Here is a 20,350-nt window from a genome sequence, read left to right as displayed (position 1 = left end):
ATGTGAACAAACATGTACGAAAGAACTGCAAGTTCCTTGGCACATTAATTCTTAGTTCGGAAAATCGTTTAAAAATAACGCTCTGGGTGGAAATACCCTCTTTGAATGAGGTCTGAAGCTCGCTTTATCTCGTGACTCTCCGAAGAGGTATTGAGTTTAGGAGCTTGTTTTACGCCCGAAAGATTCATAATACCGGGTACATTCTTAAGAAAAATAAAAAACAGTCAAAGAAAATCGTAATTAACACGCGATCCCCTGGATGTCCGCCTCGGGAGGAAAATTCTCTTGCTCTGGTTGAGCACTGTCCATCGTCTCAAATATTCTCGAGAATTCTCCGACCGTCAAGAAACTGAAACCGCTTATAATTCAGATTCGAGAGCGGCGGTAGTCTGGATACGGGGATCTACGGTAATCGCCCAGCGTGTGCGGACAGGGGATCCCGGAAGTTCAACGCCGTGCAAATTGCACGCATGGAATAATATACTGTTCCTGGATCCCTTGTATGAAATTTCGCACAATGGGTTGGCAAAAATTCCCTCTCTTGCTCTGCCGATTTCAGTGTTGGCAAAACTTAATTTTGATTACAGTAGAATTGCCAATTTACATTGGGCACAGTGAATAAATAATTTAATGTTATTTTGGCAAGACGATGGTTTATAGATTGCTGGGCAAAAATTTGAAATCGCTCTACAATTTGAGATTACATCTGCATAAATCGACGATTTTACGATTTTAACCCTTTCAGGCCTGAATATGTTACCCTTTGAATTTTCAAGTGTTTTAAGTGTCAGAGCAACACTTCCACCACAGTTTAAAAAAATCAAATTCATTTTTGAGTTGCAAAGTGGGCTACCGCCTTGAACATTTTCCGGTAAAAAAAATTCTTCGGATTGTAACATCTGTACTCCCCTAATCTCTTCAAAATCCTCTGTACACAATGCATAAAACAAAATATTATTTTGCAAAATTTAATTTCTGTTCCGGTTATAAAATCTTTTTGGATCGCAAGAGTATAATCCGATTTGATCGATCCGCGAGCGAGGAGAGGGGGGTGGGGGCGAAGAAGAGAAGCTTTCGGAGCGAGCGAATGAAACGACCCACGCGCTTAATCTCAGATTACGAGGCGGGGATCTAATCATTCGAAACAATATTACCGGTGTTGGCCGCTCCGTTTGCGACGACGAGCAGCACGCGAGGCGGTCCGCGGAATCTTAAGGTGCGTATCCACTTGTGTTGCGTATCCTCGTATCGTATCACCGTTGTGTAACAATGTAGAGAGGCAAGCGTGAAATTCTTCGGAAGGGAAGTATTCACTGTGCATTTCTCTGCTTTTATACATTTGTGACACCCACCAACGTGGTAACTATTTTTTTTGTCTTCAGCATATAAAAATGTAGAAGGCTAACTCCAGAGGTGAACTCATTGTAGTCACAGAAGGAACTGATACTCTATTTCTCGTCGTCTCTTCCATTTTCTATACGGATACGTAATATATTGATACGCAACAGTGATACGATACGTAACAAATGGATACGCAACAGTGATACGATACGTAACAAATGGATACGCAACAGTGATACGATACGTAACAAATGGATACGCAACAGTGATACGATACGTAACAAATGGATACGCAACAGTGATACGATACGTAACAAATGGATACGTACCTTTACGAGTTCCTCCGTGTAATTTCGCCCCCTCCCCCCCTTTTTATCGCATTCAACTCGCCGCAATGTTTATCGCTGTCATTCAGAACGACCCAGATCGAGTGGTGTTGATCGTAAATATTAACGTAGCGCCGCGAAATGTTGGCTTGCCATGTCTCCCGCGTTACTGTCGTTTCCTTCCGTCTTTCTGCGTTTCGACGTCAGCAGGCTGTACACCTATTAGCGCCGTTCTGTAATGGAAATCAAGATTGATGCGATGGTTTCGCTTTTAATTAAATCAGTACTATTAAGGGATCATATCCATTTCTCAACTTCATAAAATCAAGTTTTTTCAAAATATATCAGGTGTACGTTTTCAAAGGCGCATATCTTAGAAATATTTTACGTCCAAAGGAAACTTGAAATTCGAATTATTGACGAAGTTGTAGCCATTTGATTGAAAAGAGTCATCCCGTTCACAGAAATCAAGTTGGAATTATTAATAAATTATTGATCAGGGTATGATTCGGCGCAGCGTTTGCTTTAATTAATTTTACATATCGTCAATTTTAAAATGTCCATATTGCCGTATATTTTATTAATTGATCAGTTTATTTTACAATTACTAGCGACATTTGTTACACTGATATGTATGCATTAACTTACTGCTATTTACTTCGAAAAATTTATTTCGACCAGCTTTTCGGGGACAAAGGACCGCTGTGAGTAGCGAAGGAGGCATCGCGGCACTGAATGTTAATCACGTCGTCGTGATATGGCGTTCAATTAACATCGACCGTCGGAGATTGTCGGTAATTAGTCGACGGAGTTTCAGCTCGAGGGTAACGTCGTGTCTCGGGGTTTGGATTTCGATTGCGTGCCGGGCAAGTTCGAGGTGGATTGAATTTCTGGGAATTCGAATCACCGTGTTTGTTGTCGCGACTAACGTCACAATGCGATTGTTGCCGTCAGCCGACACGCTCGAGGGTCGAACTCCACGACGTGTTCCGTTAACTTACGGTCGCGATCGATGGAACTTAACCTAGAGGATGGAATATCTCGTCGAATCAACGGCATTATATAGTTGCGCTTAGAATACAAACATGGATGAAAACTGATCCTTCGTGGATTATGGACGAAACGGAAACAAAACTAATCCAACTTCCTTTCGAGTGACACTCGGGTTCGATTCCTGGACAGAGTAATTACTAGAAATGGAATTTCTGTGACATTTAGAATACAAAGATGGGTCAAAAGTGACCCTATCACCGAATGGTTTATTGTCACTAATCGCAACAATATCGTCATCGAAGCGGCAAAACTGGATCCGAATACCATTAAGCGACATTTGAATTTTGATTTGTGGGCGGAGTGATCGCTAGAAACGGAATTTCAGTGACATTTAGAATACAAAGACGGGTCAAAAGTGACACAGCCACCGGGTCGTGATTCATCAACGCTAAATACGATATCGTTGTCGCAGCGAAACCCCAAAGTATGTACGATTTCGCGTGGAATGACCCGTATACAAGACCCGACGGCTACAACTGCCACGCGTATTTCCCGCGCTGGGGGGGGGGGGGGGGGGGGGGGGGGGGGGGGGGGGGGGGGAGATAGAAAAGTCGACTGGGGGATGATGAATGACGATGTAAGGGAAGGGGTGACGGAATAGCGGAAATTGAAAGAATCGTGAATCGAAAGATGGGTGATGGGAAAAATGAGGAATTTGAAGGAACATCGTGACCTTGATCTTGCCTTTGGTAATTGATAATAGTGGGTGTGGGGAGGGAGGCGTTGAATGGTATCGAGGGACCACGGAATTTCCTGTCGGTGACGGATCGTTGATGACATTCGTTGTCTACTGGGTCATCTCTTGGACGGTCGATCACCTTTATAGATGTTTGTTGAGATTTTGCGTTCGTTTGTTGTTGGGGTGGTGGAGTTTTTGGACAGTATTATTATCAGGAGATACAGAGGTTTCCTGGAATATGGGAAATATTAGGTAACCAAAGTTCGTGTTGTTTTAATCAATAAATGGTACATAATGTGGATCAAAAATAATATACCTGAGAAAAACAGTCACTTTTGGCTCCTAATTGCATAGCTTTTCTCAGTGATCTAACCGTCTTCACATTCCTTTCTTAGAAAAGCTTTTTCCCTGGTATCAAAAGAGAGCTTGTATCCTATATTACTGTATATCCTTTCTTTCATTCAGTCCAAAAAAAAATAAACGCAAAAGCTTTGCATTCAACCTAATATCTGGACACCAGACTGTATTAAGTCACACATTTCAAATTTTAGAGGAGAGCAATTCAACAAGACACAATCATTACCTCCAAATTATTGAACGAACTGAATCCAAGTCTCTACACACAGGAATAGTGACAATTGCATTAAGTCCCCTATGCGATAAAGTTCCCACTGTTTCGCTCGGACGAATATAAACACTTAACAATACTTTGAAACTATTACATTAAAAACTACTCAAAACATTATTACCGCCAGAAAGAGTGAAAAATTTGATTCTACAAACCCGTAAAACCTCATGTTTTTTTGGGGTGACTCTGGGGTCCTGATATAAACACGAATCCCTCGATTTCGTAGGTGCTGGGAAGGTCAAAATGTTCGTATTATTATACGCACGAAAAAAAAAAAAGAGAGAGAAACTTGAAAATTCCGTACCAATGCACGGTGACTGGATGGACAAAGAGACATCGAAAGGTTGCAGGGGGCTCGGAAAGCCGTGGGTAAGAGGGTGAGTGGGAGACTGGCAAGGGGGTTGGAGAGGGGAAAAAGGGGGAGACCGAGAAATCCGCCCGTGGGACGCGCGCATGCGGCCGCAGTCGTACCGTGCGCCCGGATCCTCAGTGCGCTCCTCACTCGCGACGCGTCCAGGACGATCTCCTCTCGGCCCACCCCCGGGAGTCCCCGACGGGGCCACCGGGCTTCCTCGCACGATCCGCGACCTATCTCGTGTACTCTCGACCACCTTGCGAACAGGTGCCCGCGGGAAAACACGGACGCCGCTGGTGAAAGATCGCGCCTGGAGAAAAAGTTATATATCTGTGGATATAAATTGGAGGGGGCTGGATCGTTTCGGTGATCGGATGAAAATTAACGAGGTTGGACTGGTGTGAATCGGGAAGAAGAAGAAGGAGGCACGGAAGATTGTTGGATATGAAGTAAGGATCGAGAGATGTTTTGGGATAGATGGTTGGATGTTTAGGTTCTTGTGAACGATGGTTGATGTTGAATTAGGGGTATTCAGTGATCTGGTCCAGTGGAGAATTGTCATTTCAGAGAAGAAGGTTTGGTTTGGTAGGGAATTGTATGTAATGATATTCTTATTGATTTTCAGAGAGTGATCGAGATTTGTGATCGATGGTTGAAGTTTGATAATTGAACTGGAGGGCGGTTGTGTTTTGTATGGTTGAATGAGTTCCAATGAAAAAGTTAATTAATCAGGCAATTTTTTGTATGTATTGATATTTTTATTGATCTCGGATGTTGATGAAGATTTGTAATTGATGCTAAAATCTGTAGAATCGAAGAGGGTGCTTTTACAACATGTGTGTTTGAATCAGAAGCTTCCGGTAATCTACGTTAAGTATGTCGGAGATCCTTTTGGGTCATGAGTTCTATTTGCTCGGACTTTATTTGATTTCAATGGTTAATCGAGATTTGTGGTTTACGTTTAGATCGTAGAATTGAATGGGACATTTCTGTAAATAGTCTTTTATGCTTTTGAACTCTAGTGATCTGTTTTTAGGTAATGAGTTCTGTTTATTGGCATTCTCGTTTATTTCAGAATGTAAGCTAGATTTGTGACTCATAATTAATATTGAATAGTTAGAAGGAAAATACGTGTAGCAGTCTTTATATAATTGAATGGAAACTTTCAATGGTTCGTTCTGATAAATACAAAGGTCCTTTTTCACAAAGTTCTCTATTCGGACGTTTCCAGAATTCGGTGCATGATCGAGGTTTGTGATCGATACTACAAAATTGAAAGGGAAAAACGTGTAATAGATTTTCAGATGATTTGAATAGGAACATTAAATATTTCTTTGTGAGGAATGGTTGCGTTTATTCGCACATCAAATACCTGATGATTGAAATCGTACTATTATCTGGGAGAAACATGCAGCCGATTTTACCATGATTGATCGATAACCTGTGTGGTCCATTTTGGCAAAGAATTATCTCTATGATCGAAGCCCTGGATGTAAGCGAGGAGTTTTCATGCAAAACAGGCGCAAGACTGGTAACTTTAAATGGAACTCTGATAAATCTTAATCCTGATGGAAATGACCGTACGTTCAAAGGAGAAATTCGAGTTTTCTTGAGGAAACTTGAGTTTTCTTTCTGAAGAAAGTCATGCAGTTTGCTCCTTTAACGAGAAGAAAAATGCCAGGATGCCATGAAATTAAACTTGATTCGAATAAATTAAAGTCGCAATGGCAACCAGACTGCATTCTATTCAAATTTCCACCTTCTTTTGAATTTTAATTTCCAACCATTTAATTCCAAAGTTATCCTGCTACGCGTTTTTCCAGTTTCTTGTTCAAGTATTCATTTCCGCGATACTTTGTGATCACATTTTGTACATGAAGTTTCTTACAATTTCACACAAAGGTACAGGGTGTTGCAGACCCATATTTTTCTTGTAAATTTGAATTACATACTTCATGTTCTGAATGCTTTTAGTAGGTCTAGTGAATTCAGAATTGAATAACAAACCTGTTTTTAAAAAAAAAGTTAAAACTAATTTCTTTAACCAGAATATTATCTAGACAATCTAATGAGTTAAAATGAGTAATCCTATATTTTTGTTTACTCTTGAAAGAAAATTCAAGTCTGAAAGGGTTAAGTAATTGTTTACGTGACTCTGGTGTGCATTTACTTGTTCACCCGAATACATAATTACTTATTTAATTAAATACTTACTTATTTAATTTATTCACATATTTATTCAAGTGTTCAATTTTCAAGTCGTTTATCGATTCAGCCACTCAATTATTCTCTTACTCAACTACTCGTCCATTCGCGTGGGGATTCATTTGCTCAGCTATTAAAACGTCAGAATTAATGTTTCTAGCTCGTAACCACGATTTAATCGACAATGACCTCTAGCAACCTTTAAACTTTCTTCCATTAATTGACAATAACACGCAATTATATTGCTTCGCCCAATGTAATTAAATTTCTGAACGAATCGAACAAATTACAACAACTTATTGCAATACATTTCACGAGTGCCATTTAGCAACCTATCAATTATTCAACAAGTAATTTAGTGTTTTAATAACAGTGTGTCGGTTCGAAATAGGAATTTCTTTAATTAATCCCGTTAAAACTCTTCAACGCAGTAAATAAACTATAAAATTACGGTTTTACAACCTTTCCATGTGTACCTCTAAGCTCTTGAAGTCGATAATAATTTACACGACAAAATGAAACAATTTCTACTACAACTGTAACGTGAGTTTGTGCGTTCATTTTAATACTAATTATCCATTGACTTTTTCTCGAAATTCAACTGAGAATAAAGAAAAATAAAAACCCCTGGAGCCAACAGCTTCGAGATCGATTAAGCGGAAAATTATAAATCGTCAACGGAAGATCGTTCGAAATACGTCTGAAAAATTTTTCGTTAATGGCGTTCCGCAAAAAAGAAAATATTTACGATGCGTGATTCGAGGCCGTTAACGTTCTGTAGTCCCCTCGACGATTTTCCTTCGTATTTTTTTACTCTCCTCGTCATTTTGTCGCCGTTCTTCGATCGTATAATTCACGGAGTCGAGTAACGCGTGCGATCCACAATTAAACCAACGTTCGACACGGCGATGTTCAACTCGGCTCCACCTTTCGTCGTTTAAATAACGCATTATTTACATATTTCGTATAGATTTATTAGCGAATAACAAAATTATTCCATATCCACGTAATTATAACAAAATTTCGTAGAATTTGTGTGTATACAGTTTCGTGTTAGTTATATACTTACATTAGGTTGGTAAAAACGATTCTCTTATTCATCATAGTACGATGAAAGGAAGATTTATGCAATTCCAATTTAACGGCGAAACTTCTTTCGACAAATTCATGAAAATATTGTGCTGTATTGACTTTGTTATTACGAATATAAAAGAGAACTTCCACCTGTAGCTGAAACTTGTTTTAACTCATTTTTGTTTTTTAAATTGGAATTGCACCACTTTAAAAAGAAACGAGAGAATGTTACTTGAATCTCTGTTTGTACTACTGAATCAGTTGTAACATTCATGTTTCAGCTCCAATGTTAAAAGTTTACTTACTTTTTTTATTATTAAAATTCCCGGGATAAAAGGGGAATAAATGGTGAGGCGGGTTCAAAGTTCCCGGGCCGGGCATCGATTCGATAAACATCGAGTGTTTGCCGTGACACGTCATTAGCGGGTAGTCTTTCTGTCGTTTCGAGGGTGCGGATCACGTTAATCGCGATCGGACCGTGAAAAATAACACTTAACCCCGTCCATTGGACACCTGTAACTGTCTCCTGGATCATCCATTCTTTAATAGTACTTGGAAATTTCCAGCTTCGTGTATTGTCGTATGTACAGGGCGATTCAAATAATTCTGTACTCGCGTAAAATTAAAAATCATGGTGTTTTACCTTAAAAATATATAAAAGCAATTATTTTATATTTTTTTATAGTGTTAGGTCATTTATAGCTTCGTGTGTTATGTTATAATATCTTCGAATAATTTAGTATTCAAAGAATTTACTTGCTTCAATCACGTTGATGTTTAACAGAGTGTAACTGAACATACCAAATTAAAATGACTTAATAAACGGGGAATGGACACTTCATAAATTAAGCGAAAAATAATATTGATTTCTTTCTTGTTTAAAGAGTCTTTTAATTAAATTCTTTATTACGCTACGGCTAAAAATCTTACCCACTTAAGACGAAGCTGTACCGTGAACGCTACAAATATTAACTTAAGACGTCACCTGGAAAAAAAGTTTTCCCGAGCCAACTTGAAGCTACCCTTGGAAATTGATAAGCCCTTTCCGGATTCTCGTTTAATTACACCTCGGTCCTCGTAACTTCAAAATACTTCCCGTTCTTTTTCCCGCGCTTAGTCGCCGCTCGTTCGTCCACGAAAGTTCGCGTCTAAATTAACGCGGATTCGATTGGATGAAACCTGCGTTGCGAATTTATTCAAGATCGGGATAACTTCGCGGAGTTAAAGAAAGACATCGATTGCTGGACATCTGGCGAAGGTCTCGTCCTACGCGAATTACGGCCACCGAAAAAAGCTCCAGACTATTATTTTATTTTCATTCAAACCTACAAACTCGGATGACAGATATTTGTAATTTGAGGTCAGAGATTCGAAATTTGAACTGTAAACTATCGTTCGCTGAGCTTTCAAATTCGAGATATGAAATTTTCGGTTTGAAATTCCAGCTTTAAGGTTCAAAGGATTGAACGTCGAAATTCGTTTTCAGCTGTAATATCCGAATTTTTAGCTTAAAACTTCAAACACTGCACTTTGAAAGTAGGACTCTGAGCTTCAAGCTTCAAACCATGAAAAATCGAAGTATTAATGGTTGGATAAACGAAGAAATTATTCTACTGATAGTAATTGAGATCGATCACTGCCCATATTTTACACGTTTTAATCGGTTCGAAGGTTATTTCTCTATCGATTCAACTACAGAGAACATGAAATGTATTTCGACAATGTTAACCTTTCACTGAACCACGCCACTTCACTGGACGTCTGACCACATACAAACTTTTCTCCTGGCATTGCGCCACGTTACAAATAGCCACTGGCTTGTAACACCTTACATCTTCGGCGCCCAGAAAGCTATTAATAGGCTCTTTCCGATATCGATAACTAGGCGAAGTGTCAACATTTCGTAAAGCATTATCGTGTTAACCACCGAAGCCGACGACCCAGACAATCTTGACCCATAACAAGTTATCATAATTAATATTACATCTGAAACAGCATTCACGTCGTGTTTTTAGGTTCCAAAATTAAATCTTCCGTTTCCGTAAATAAATCTTCAAAGGCTGATATCTCCCTATAGATCCACAGTCAAACGATTCCACTGCTCGGTTCCATAATTTTAAATAAGGGTGGTTTGAAACGTAATATTTAAATTTTCACACCACGAGTCCAAAACTTTGTAAGATTTTGAAACTCTTGGAACATTGGGAACTCGTTTGGAGAAACCCAATTCTTATTTTATATTTGTCTGTATGTTTGGTTTCCCTGAATAAATCTTCAAAGACTGATATTTGCCTACAAATCCACAGTCTAACGATCCCACAGCTCACTTGAATAATTTACCACATCTTCTCCTTATACACTTCGTGTATTGAACATTTACCCACCGCGGCACAAAAACGAATACACACCGTTGAATTAACTATATTCCATTAACATTTCCTATGGCAAAGTTGTCTTCGAGTAGAAATCGCGGTAGAATATCATGGGTCCGTTGCGATGTCGGGGCACAGAGGAATCCAACGGTGCAGTACAAACGTAAACACGACGGAGAGAGAGATAGAGAGAGAAATAGAGTAAGCACTCTCTTATGAAACATCCCCCGAAAGCATGTAATTTCCTTCGATCGACCGTTTCCGTCAAGAGTGTCGCGAGGGTTTCGTGTGTTGGCCTCCTCTCCGGTCCCATTCTCAAAGAGGCCACACTCATTCCACAGTGTTTATTATTGCAGCGAGCTCTCCTTCGTCGGTTCACTCTCTCGCGGAACTGAGGGATTCTCAAAGGACAGAGGAGAAAGAACGAGGGGATTAGGGGAGGGACCCTACTGTCAACATCGCGGTTCTATTCGCCATTCAACCTCCCACCACATTTCCTTTTTCCTTCTTTCAACGTGTTCTTCTTAGACCCGCGGACTACCGTCCAGTCGGAAGAATGCAGTCTTGGGTAGAGCTTTTACTGCCTAGGTATTCGAATACTCGAAGTACTCATTGTAACTCGAACTCTGGTTTGATATTCGAATGCACAGATCTGAATTAACAGGAGTACCCGAGTAATTGGATTCATTCGGATACTCAGATCTAAATTGAATGAGTATCCGAGTACTCGAATATATTCAAATACACAGATCTAAATTGAATACCTATCTGAGTACTCGAATATATTCGGATACTCTGATCTCGTTCAAGTGTTTATCCTGAGTATTCGGATATATTCGGACATTCGGATCTCAATGGAGTGGGTATTCGAGTACTCAAGTTCGGGTAGCCGTAGATTCGACCAACAGTGAAGAGTCCTACGACGACCGCGAATACCGCGTCGTGTCTGTCTCCAAAGAACTCGGCAAACGCCCCCATTAATATGCTAATGGCCGCGAAACCGGTTAATTGTAATTTACGCGGTCGCGGCGTGAGTCCGGGGCGAACGACTGGGTGTGTAGATAAATAACGCAGGTTATCGCGGCCGTTTCGTCGCAGACGCGTCGCCCGGGCGGTGAATTTATCGCGAACGTTCGCCGTAGGTTTCAACGATTCGTCGACCGATACCCTGGCCGGGGTTGCCGTTATTGGACGCCCAGGGGCAGAGAACATTACCTGGTCAGACGTGCGGAGAATTGTTGAATTGTAGAGGGAGATTAGCATAGGAGTTATCGGGGATACGGTCGTTAACGTTTTGTAGGGATGCATAAGGTGGAAGGAGCGACGGGAAATGAGGGGTTTGAAGTAGAATAGTCCCTGTATGGTCAGACATCCGGTGCATCGTTGTATTCAGATAACAGATTGGAATTGTTCGTATGGAATACACTGAAGTGTTACATGAGAAAAGATTAATATTGCATGATTAATTCTAGCTCGTTCTGTTAATATTCGAGCTGTTATTGTTACCGCCAGTAGAATAGTCCCTGTATGGTCAGACATCCAGTACATCGATGTATTCAGATAACAGATTGGAATTGTTCGTATGGAATACACTGAAGTGTTACATGAGAAAAGATTAATATTGCATGATTAATTCTAGCTCGTTCTGTTAATATTCGAGCTGATATTGTTACCGCCAGTAGAGTAGTCCGTGTATGGTCAGGCATCCAGTACATTGATGTATTCAGATAACAGATTGGGATTGTTGGTATGGAATACACAGAATTGTTACATGAGAGAAGAATAATATTGCATGATTAATTCGAGCTCGTTCTGTTAATGTTCGTGCTGATATTGTTACCGCCAGTAGAGTTGTCGGTGTATGGTTAGACATCCTGTATATTGTATACAAGTAACAGATTGGAATTATTCCAATGCAGTAACTAAAGTATTATATCAGTAAATAGACAAAAGAATAATTTCCATAATTAATTCGAGTTTGTATTGTTACTGGCTGTTAGTAGAGTAGTATGTGTATCGTCCCTTAATGTACTGTATAATTCACTAAAACGTTTTTCGATACAACTAATAGGTAACGAGTTCTTTAAGATAGAATTTTTTATTGACTACTCATTCTGTGCAAGAAAAAACTTACACCCAAGTTATCTTAGTATCTGCAAAGGTGACAGAATAAAATATTTTCTCCGCTGAACGTCACCAGTCTGTTCCGTTGACATTTAATTTCCGAGGTAACTCGTGCTGGTTAATCAGGTGTCCCGCGGGGGTCGGCGATGGCGGTTATGCACGTAAACAATTCGCTACGCGCTCTGCCACGCACGCTTACGCCGTCGTTGTGCGCAAAAGGAAAGGCTAATTAATAGACGGAACGCTTTCACAGCACCGTGGACAGAGGAACGGGTTTTCTGTCTTCTGTGTTAAGCCACACAGACAAATGTGCACGGTACCTTTGTGCGCGTTTACATATTTCGACAGAGTGAGAGAAAGAGGGACTGAGAGAGAGACACGAGCCATCTTTTGGAATCCATTGTTCTCACTGAATGAAAATCCGTCGACGAAACATCCCCGCACATCCTTCTCTGTCTTTTGACCCAAGCCACGAATTTGTTCTTCGTTGCAGGGGTTACAAAATGGCCCCCGGTTTTCCGAATCGTGTCCGTAATTACTGTTTTCTCTCTCCCTTTCTCTGTCTCTGTAATCTCTTTGGTTCATTTTCGAGGGAAATTTGTGCGACGAATCACAGAGATGATAGAGGTTAGGGTCTTGGTTAGACATTCTTGGACCGAATTAGTGCTAGTTACGTGGATATTAGGTGCATGGCCAGTGAGGGAATTTCGGTACCCCGAAAATTCTGATTTACGAGAATATATTTCTTCTTCTGTTACAACAACCGTATTTAAAAGGGTTAAGTATCTCTCTATTCGGAATTGAAATTATTAAAATAGAAAACTCTGTGCATCCGTATTAAACGTTCGTCTTTCATCGAATTTCGCGAAGTCCTGTAGACTATACATACATAAATACATCGAAGGTAGCAGGTACAAAATAATAAGAAACCACAGAAAAATATACACGCGTGATTTCTGGTGGGTGTGTCGAACGCCGAGTCAAAGTGTTGGGGAGTAACCGAGAAATCTGGGGACGCTTCGAGGGATTCGAGAGGAATCACGAATATTAATATTTCAACGAGCCACGTTTGATTTTCCAACAGCATCCACCGACTCTCCCGTTCGTATTCATGCGTGCTCGAGTATCCGCGAGTGCTCAGTTTGCCCAAGAAAAAGGGGGGGGAGGGAAGAACCATTCAGCCGGAGCCTCGGGTTCTCCGCGTCAAAAGCAACCCCTCCATCATCCTCCGACGCCCTCTACCCCTCCTTACCCGAACAATTTCGATTCTGCGTGGAGGGGATCGAGAACGCCGGTGGCACATTTTATAATATCGCAACGATGACACGCTCTCATCCCGTATGCATGCGCATATCCGTCATTTGCGGGGCTTCGTCCTTTGTGTAAAATACAGCCCTCCCCCCTCCCGTATATACACGCGTGCACGTCCCGTCTCGTAAACTGCTGCACGTTTCCAGGGAAGCGTAAATAATCACTCGTGCCGCCACTGTATGGCACGTAAACGGACCGAAACTGCACGTAACAGCTGATCGATCCTTAAAGTGATACGGTAAAACTTCGATTAGTGCAGGCAATAATTTGCACCGAACCTGGGAGTTTATGAAGTACAGGAGTCTATTCTAAATGTAAAAGCAACGCAGAACATAGGAAGGACTACGAGTAAAAAATAAAGGGGTTCAAGTAGTACAGTGAAAGTTCGATTAGTGCAGGAAAATTGGGACCGAACCTGGGCGCTTATGAAGTAGAGGAATCGATTCTAAATATCAACGCAGTGGTAATGTTCAATTTCGTATGTTAAAAATAAACGATTTTTTAATCTGTCTGATCATGGAAGGTTTACTCTACTGGACCCCAGTAGTGGAAGTTTTGTAATGGTCGAACGGTGCTTACTTTTTAGTGACTATCAGACGGGATTCTATTTAATATTTGTCCGACGGTGCTCGAGGTTCTGTGTGCAGAAATAATTCAAGCTGATGTGTTAAAATAGACGAATCCTCGACGTGTCCGACTATATGCGAGGTATTCCACTAGTTATATAAGTGGTACGAGTCCGATAACTGTCAGACACTTGTTAATAATCGCGTTCTCGTACGTTTTATCGTTTGTCGAGGGGATACTTTCCAACGGTACGTTAAAACCTCCCTCTTACTCTCTGTTTCCCTTCCTCTCTCCGATAGAAAAGATAAAATCGATCGTGCTGCATAATCCTTTGCGTGGATCGAACATGAAAACCTCGAAAATTGTAGGATCCATTCCGACGAGGTCTCGAAACGATACGGGCCGGAAATAAAACGGCTCGATATATCCGCGACAAACGAAAAAGAACGGGGGAAAAAAATGGGAAATACCTCTGCACACATCGTAATCTGTGGAAATCCGTGGTCCCATTCGGGTTCATCCTTGGTCTCGCAGTAGTCCGTCGTGTTCGGAGATAAAGGGGATGGCGTCGAATACCGCGCGCGTTTTGTTCGCTTCGCGGGGGGAATTATTGCGACAAATTTGACGCACGGAGCTGATTAGCCGAGACATTGTTCGTGGACAATGGAACGTAATTAATAGCAGCGTTTACGTTACATGCGTTCTTTTGTAGAACGTTCATCGACGTTTTCGGAAGAAAGGAATTGTGTCGGGGGCTCAATTTTTAGATAGAGTTTTCATTTAAATGAAGTTTTCATTTTAATTTAGGTAGCAATTGGTTCAGGATAGCAGCTGTTTTTGGATGTGTTGTCGATAGTAAATAAGTTAAATTTATAGAGAATTTGGAAAACATAAGGAATCGTGCTTGTGAATAACTGCTTTTTAGTATACTGTAACTTCCATTGGTCAGTTATTCTTCTGGAACGATATTCTTCAGTTTTTGGCGTACAATACTGTACTTTTTTTGAAGAAAATAGATAAAAAGCAGTTAAATTACTGGCAAGTCAACTTATTGTCGGTTGGTCTGACCAATGTGATCATTTTCTACTTAAATGCACCTGGAACGATATTCCTCAGTTTTTATTGTACTTCTTTTGAAGAAAATAAATAATGAGGTAAAAAAAATGATGAATAGTCAAATTTGCGAATTCTTTAAAATAAACGTTACGAAACCTCAGCGAAATTTACCAACACATGGCAGTCCTGTAGGTTTGACTCTGTCCGTCCTATTTCACTTGATCCAATCCAACAACTGTTCTTTCTAATTCAACCACAAACGAAATTTCATAATTCCTGCAGAAAATTCACTTTACATATCCTTAACCGAAAGATTATTTAAAAAAAACAGACATATACAATAAAATACGAAGCTTCATCTCGAATCTGAACCGCACCTGGAGTCGTACGTAGGTGACCACGAGGCACCACATAACAGGTTCTCGCGACTCGAACCCGTACAAAAGGAGAAAAAGAATCAATTTCAATCGAGCCACCCGACCCGATAAAAATCTCGTCGACCAAAAAGAATCCTCTCCGAATGGACTCGGTTAATCACGTAATAACGAGCCGTTCCGTTTCCCGTTCCGTTGTGGTTAAAAAAAAAAAAAAAAAAAAAGAAGAGGCAGCTGTGAGACAAGGATAAAAATATCCGTCGAAGCAGTTATCATCGGTGATTTTCGTCGGTGGTCGACCAATGTGAGGTTGGGAGGACAGGACGGAAAAATAGCTCCGCGGCTAGGAAAAAAAAAAGGAAAAAATTCCGTCAGAGTAAAGAGACGTGAATTCTGTGAACAGTGAAGGGGAGGGGGCGAGCCTTAATTCGTCGAATCCAGCGTCGCGCGAATTCGCATTTCAACGTGATCCTTTCTCTACTTCTCCACATCGCTATTCCCTGCGTCCCCAGTGAACGAAATCATCTTTCGACCGCGATGCACGGTGCGCTGGTCCTTAAACACTTCGTTCGTTCACACCGGCGAGCCGAAATTGCAGCACGAAAACCGGCCAGAGGGGAATTTGACACGGCAGTCCGCGCGCGCGATAACGCGATCAACGACGCGACGCCCCGCGGAGTTATCGACGCCTCTATGAACGTTCCGGTGAAATGGATCCCGTCCTGATGTCGAACAAAAGTCTCCTGTTTCGCGGTGAATTATCGTGACGTTGTGACTGGTGGTGAATAATCGAACTGTTGGAACATGTTTGAACGCCTGACGAATAGTTCGAATAGTTCAAACAGTGTTCGATCGTTCCAAATAGTCCAAACAGTGTTCAATCGTTTCAAACGTTTTAAAGTGTTCAAATGTTTCAAACATGCTTGGACTCCTGACGAGTAGTTGTAAGAGTTCAAACACTGTTCGGCCGTTTCAAACGTTTCAAATGTGTCGAACATGTTTGAACTCCCGAGAAGTAGTTCAAACAATTCAAACAGTGTTCGGATGATTCAGACGTCTCAAACAGTTCAAATTTTTCACATGTTCCTAACATTTCGAACATTTCAAATACAGTTTCCAAGCATTCTAAAAAGGTCAAATATTTCGTGTGGTCCAAGCACGTTTCAAACGAAAGAAATAAATGTAAACAATAACCTTGTCTTTAAATTTAATTAAATATTTTAACTACGCCCTGCGTATGGAATGGTCCAATATTTCTGTGAGTAATCGTACGTTAGTGGGAATAAGCAACATTTCGTCAATAATTAGTGAATAATACATTTTCAACTTCTTTTCTCAATCGACAAAATTTCCCCAAAATTCCTGTCCCCGAATCGAATGATCTAATCTCAAGAATCCAAAAGAAAAAAGACAACAAAAAAAAAAAACGATTGATCGTATCTCTCTTTACAGACCACGTCGATCGTTCTCCCGTGGCGGTCCCGATTGACATCGACACGATCACGCCTCTGTCGAAATAATGCGAGCGAAGCGCATCGAGGAGGAGACGCGCTTCCGACTGCTGAGGTACACGCACCGCGCCAAGTGTCGCAAGATTATTTAGTCGGGCGTCGAGCGAACGGCCGACACCGTGACGAGACTGACGGGAGGAAGAGAGAGACTGACAATCCCGCGACTACACAACCCTGGCTGTGATCCCATAACCCCAATCGATCGCTCGAACCCGGAGACGCACATCACCGTTCGAAGAAGACATCATTCTTGGTCGTCGTTCCGATAGATCGCGTGTGTGCATCGAAACGATCGTGGTCGTGATTTGTTAAACATAGTTCGAGTGTTAATTACAAAAATCGAACGTTTTCGATAACGTGGGACAAGATTTCGGGGGGCATCTACTAATATATTTCGTATGTCTACCGAAACCTTAAGTGGATCAACTGAAACCGTGGGAGTGGATCTACTGAAAATTTGCGTGGCTCTACTGAAAATTTGCGTGGCTCTACTGAAATCTTAAGTGTATTTACTGAATTCTTAAGTGGATCTACTGAAATCTTAAAAGGATCTAATGAAATCTGAAGTGGTTTCGCCGAAAACTTGCGTGGATCTGCTGAAATCTTGCATGGACTCATTAAGATTTGAGGGTAATTTATCAAGACATCGTCGAGACTGTGTTAGGATTTCGTGGTGAATAGAAGAAAGTTTTTCGTCGAGTGTACCAGCTGTCTCTTTATAGAAGATACTTCCTTCGATACTGCAAACTGGGATAATAGATCATTGAGGACCGTTCACAGCGTCGACGTCGTGAATCGTGTGTTTCGAGAAGTTTGAAGAGACTACAAGAATTGTTTTCGCCACAGAGAAAGGGCTGGTAAAAGAATTTCTGTTGAATCCTGTGAATCTTGTGTAACTTTATTTCTTTCGGAGTGGATAACACAGAGTTCCGTGTAGGATTTAACAGAAAAAACTGCAAGAAGTTGACGTTAATCGTTAAAAGTGGATAAAATATTTCGAACAATTCGAAAGTGGAAATTAAAAGTCTGAAATTCCGTAGACTTTTTTCGTGCCGATTCAAGATAAAGTCAACCAAGAGCTCAACTATTCGGTTCACGGAGAAAAAGTTTTCCAAAGTAGAATAGAAAGTCGTAGGAAGGGGGATCAAGCAGGAAATTATCTTCGATGTTCACCAAGTAATTGGAAATTAATCGCGTCTAGGGAAATTGAAGTGCAAAAGGAGAATTCACAAAGTGTCCGACCAAAGTTACAGAGGATCGGAAAATCGTTACGAGGAAAGACCTCCGAAAAATTGCAAATCTGTGTCGAAGGTAAAGAAATTTATATAATCGCTGAAAGGATCTGGATCTCGAACGGATCAACGGGGAAGATTTATCCTGAACCTGCAAGACAGAAGTGACGGAGAAGGTACTTAAAGGCTTTGCGATTCGGATGAACAATCGTTCGGAGGTAATCTGAATTAAAAGCAGAGATCCAAGGGGAATGGGATCTTAATTAAAAGGACTGAAAGAAAATTCTTATAATTTTTGTAGCAGACGAAACTACCTAAAATACTCATAAAACTCGCAACGTATTAAGAAATCATTACCTGATCTACTAGCTTTAAAAATCGCTTTAGAAAAAAACCAATTTTGACCGACGAAAGAAAATACCAGCGATATATACGAAAATCACCTGACCGTTAAATCTGGAATATATTTCACGTGGAACGAAAAGCAATCGAAATACCCTTCGAAAATTCGTGATACGATCGAAATTTATCGTAATTGTGAAAAACAAAAAAAGAAATTCTCAATAGTCTGAAATCCCTGAGAATCGGTTTTAAGGAAAAGGCGATGGAATGAAGATCTCGACAGGCAACAGATCGCCCATGTAATCGTTTCGGAATTTACAGCGTAAATTTCTCTAAAATCTCTTGGAATCGGTAAACACACAGAAAATTCTCCGATATAGGAGAAATCTTTGAAGAAGTCGCCGTCGAAAAGGATCCCGGAAAAAGTGGAAGCTCGTGGCGACAGAAAGGGATAGAATATTGGGTGGAATATGTCGGGAGAGCCGGGCGTCCCCGGTTTCGAAGCTTAACACCATCGATTTCCCCCACCCCCCGCGAAGGGTTGACGCTTGAAAAGAGTATTTGGGGGATCAGCGAGGTGTCCCGGGACAGCTCCAAGGAGATAATAAAAGGGTGTAGCTTCTCACCCCAAAGTCTCTCGAGACGGCACGCCGTGGAACTCGACGCTTAGGGGGATGGTTTCGAGTGTTAAGGGGTTGCATTCACCGCGGCCGAGAACTGCTTTCGCAGTGAAACATCAACGGGGAATACTTGGATAAAAGGGAAGGAACGTTGAGAAGCAAGATCGAGATAAGAAACTTCATTGCCAACGGTGGGATTCTTGACCGAGGGGGTGGTTTTAGGTTTGGAGGGGTTCGTCGTGGTTACTGGTACCTGTCAAGGTTCGAGAATGATAAAGGAAAATTAAGAAACATTGAGAAGCGAATTACAGAACATTACAAAAGAAATTCGTAATCGATAGAGGAATTGTGGAGTTAGGGGTGGTTTTAGGTACGAGGAGGTGCGTCACGATAACGTCGAATTGTCGATCGACTTGAGAAAAATAAAAGAAAAATCACAAACGTCGAAAAGCGGATTCGAGGTAGCGTTGCAGAAGGAAATCACAATAGATAGAGGAATTGTGGAGTTAGGGGGTGGTTTCGCATTCGGAAGGAATGGTTCACGATAACTCCTATCAATAATAACGAAATACAGTGAAGGAAAAGGAAAAAAAAAAGCAAAATATTAAGAATTGATATGAAGGCGACACCCGAATAAAAAAAAATTACCGCCTTTCGAGAATCTAGACTCTGAAGGGGTGGTTCTTTGTCTCAAGGGTTTACTTAGCTCGTCGAATCAGCTCCGAAAGATCAACCGAACGTCCAAAATAAAAGAGAATGCATAAAAAATATTACAGTCGTGGCGAGACTAAAGAAGAAGTCGTTAATTAATTGAAAAATTACACTCGAAGGGGGTGGTTCCAGGGCAACCTTGGAGTCAAGCAATTCGAGTGAAATAAATTCCGTATAAAGTGACGAAAAAGACCACCAAAAATTACGATCGAGGCGATACAGTGGAAGAAATTCCATAGTTCGACCCTTGGAGGGGTGGAAAGGGAGAAGGCGAGGGATGAAAGATGGAAGGGAAACGAGGATCAAATGAGCTGCGTCAGCGTGTTTTCCACGGTGCAGTGAAATCGTGATACGGAAATGGGAACGACGACCGTGTTCGTGAAACGGTACCAGACCGACGACACGGGGGTGTGCACGAACGAGTCGGTCGGCAGGTGAACCGGAAGTGGGCGTCGTGGAGTAGAAAACG

The 20,350-nt window shown here is 41.2% G+C and overlaps 1 long non-coding RNA gene across 1 annotated transcript in view; it reads left to right on the top strand.

Annotated features, from left to right (window-relative positions):
- Positions 1–17,409, top strand: part of LOC107189227 — a 73,558-nt gene extending 56,149 nt beyond the window's left edge. The window contains exon 4 of the long non-coding RNA XR_001516232.1: positions 16,918–17,409. This is a non-coding gene — a long non-coding RNA (uncharacterized LOC107189227). The remainder of the gene's footprint in view (positions 1–16,917) is intronic.
- Positions 17,410–20,350: the final 2,941 nt, after the last annotated feature.

The sequence above is a fragment of the Dufourea novaeangliae genome, unplaced genomic scaffold, assembly GCF_001272555.1.
Source record: "Dufourea novaeangliae isolate 0120121106 unplaced genomic scaffold, ASM127255v1 scaffold146, whole genome shotgun sequence".
Classification (NCBI taxonomy): domain Eukaryota; kingdom Metazoa; phylum Arthropoda; class Insecta; order Hymenoptera; family Halictidae; genus Dufourea; species Dufourea novaeangliae.
Note: the sequence above shows the minus strand (reverse complement) of the source record. Positions and strands in the feature narration are given on the sequence as shown.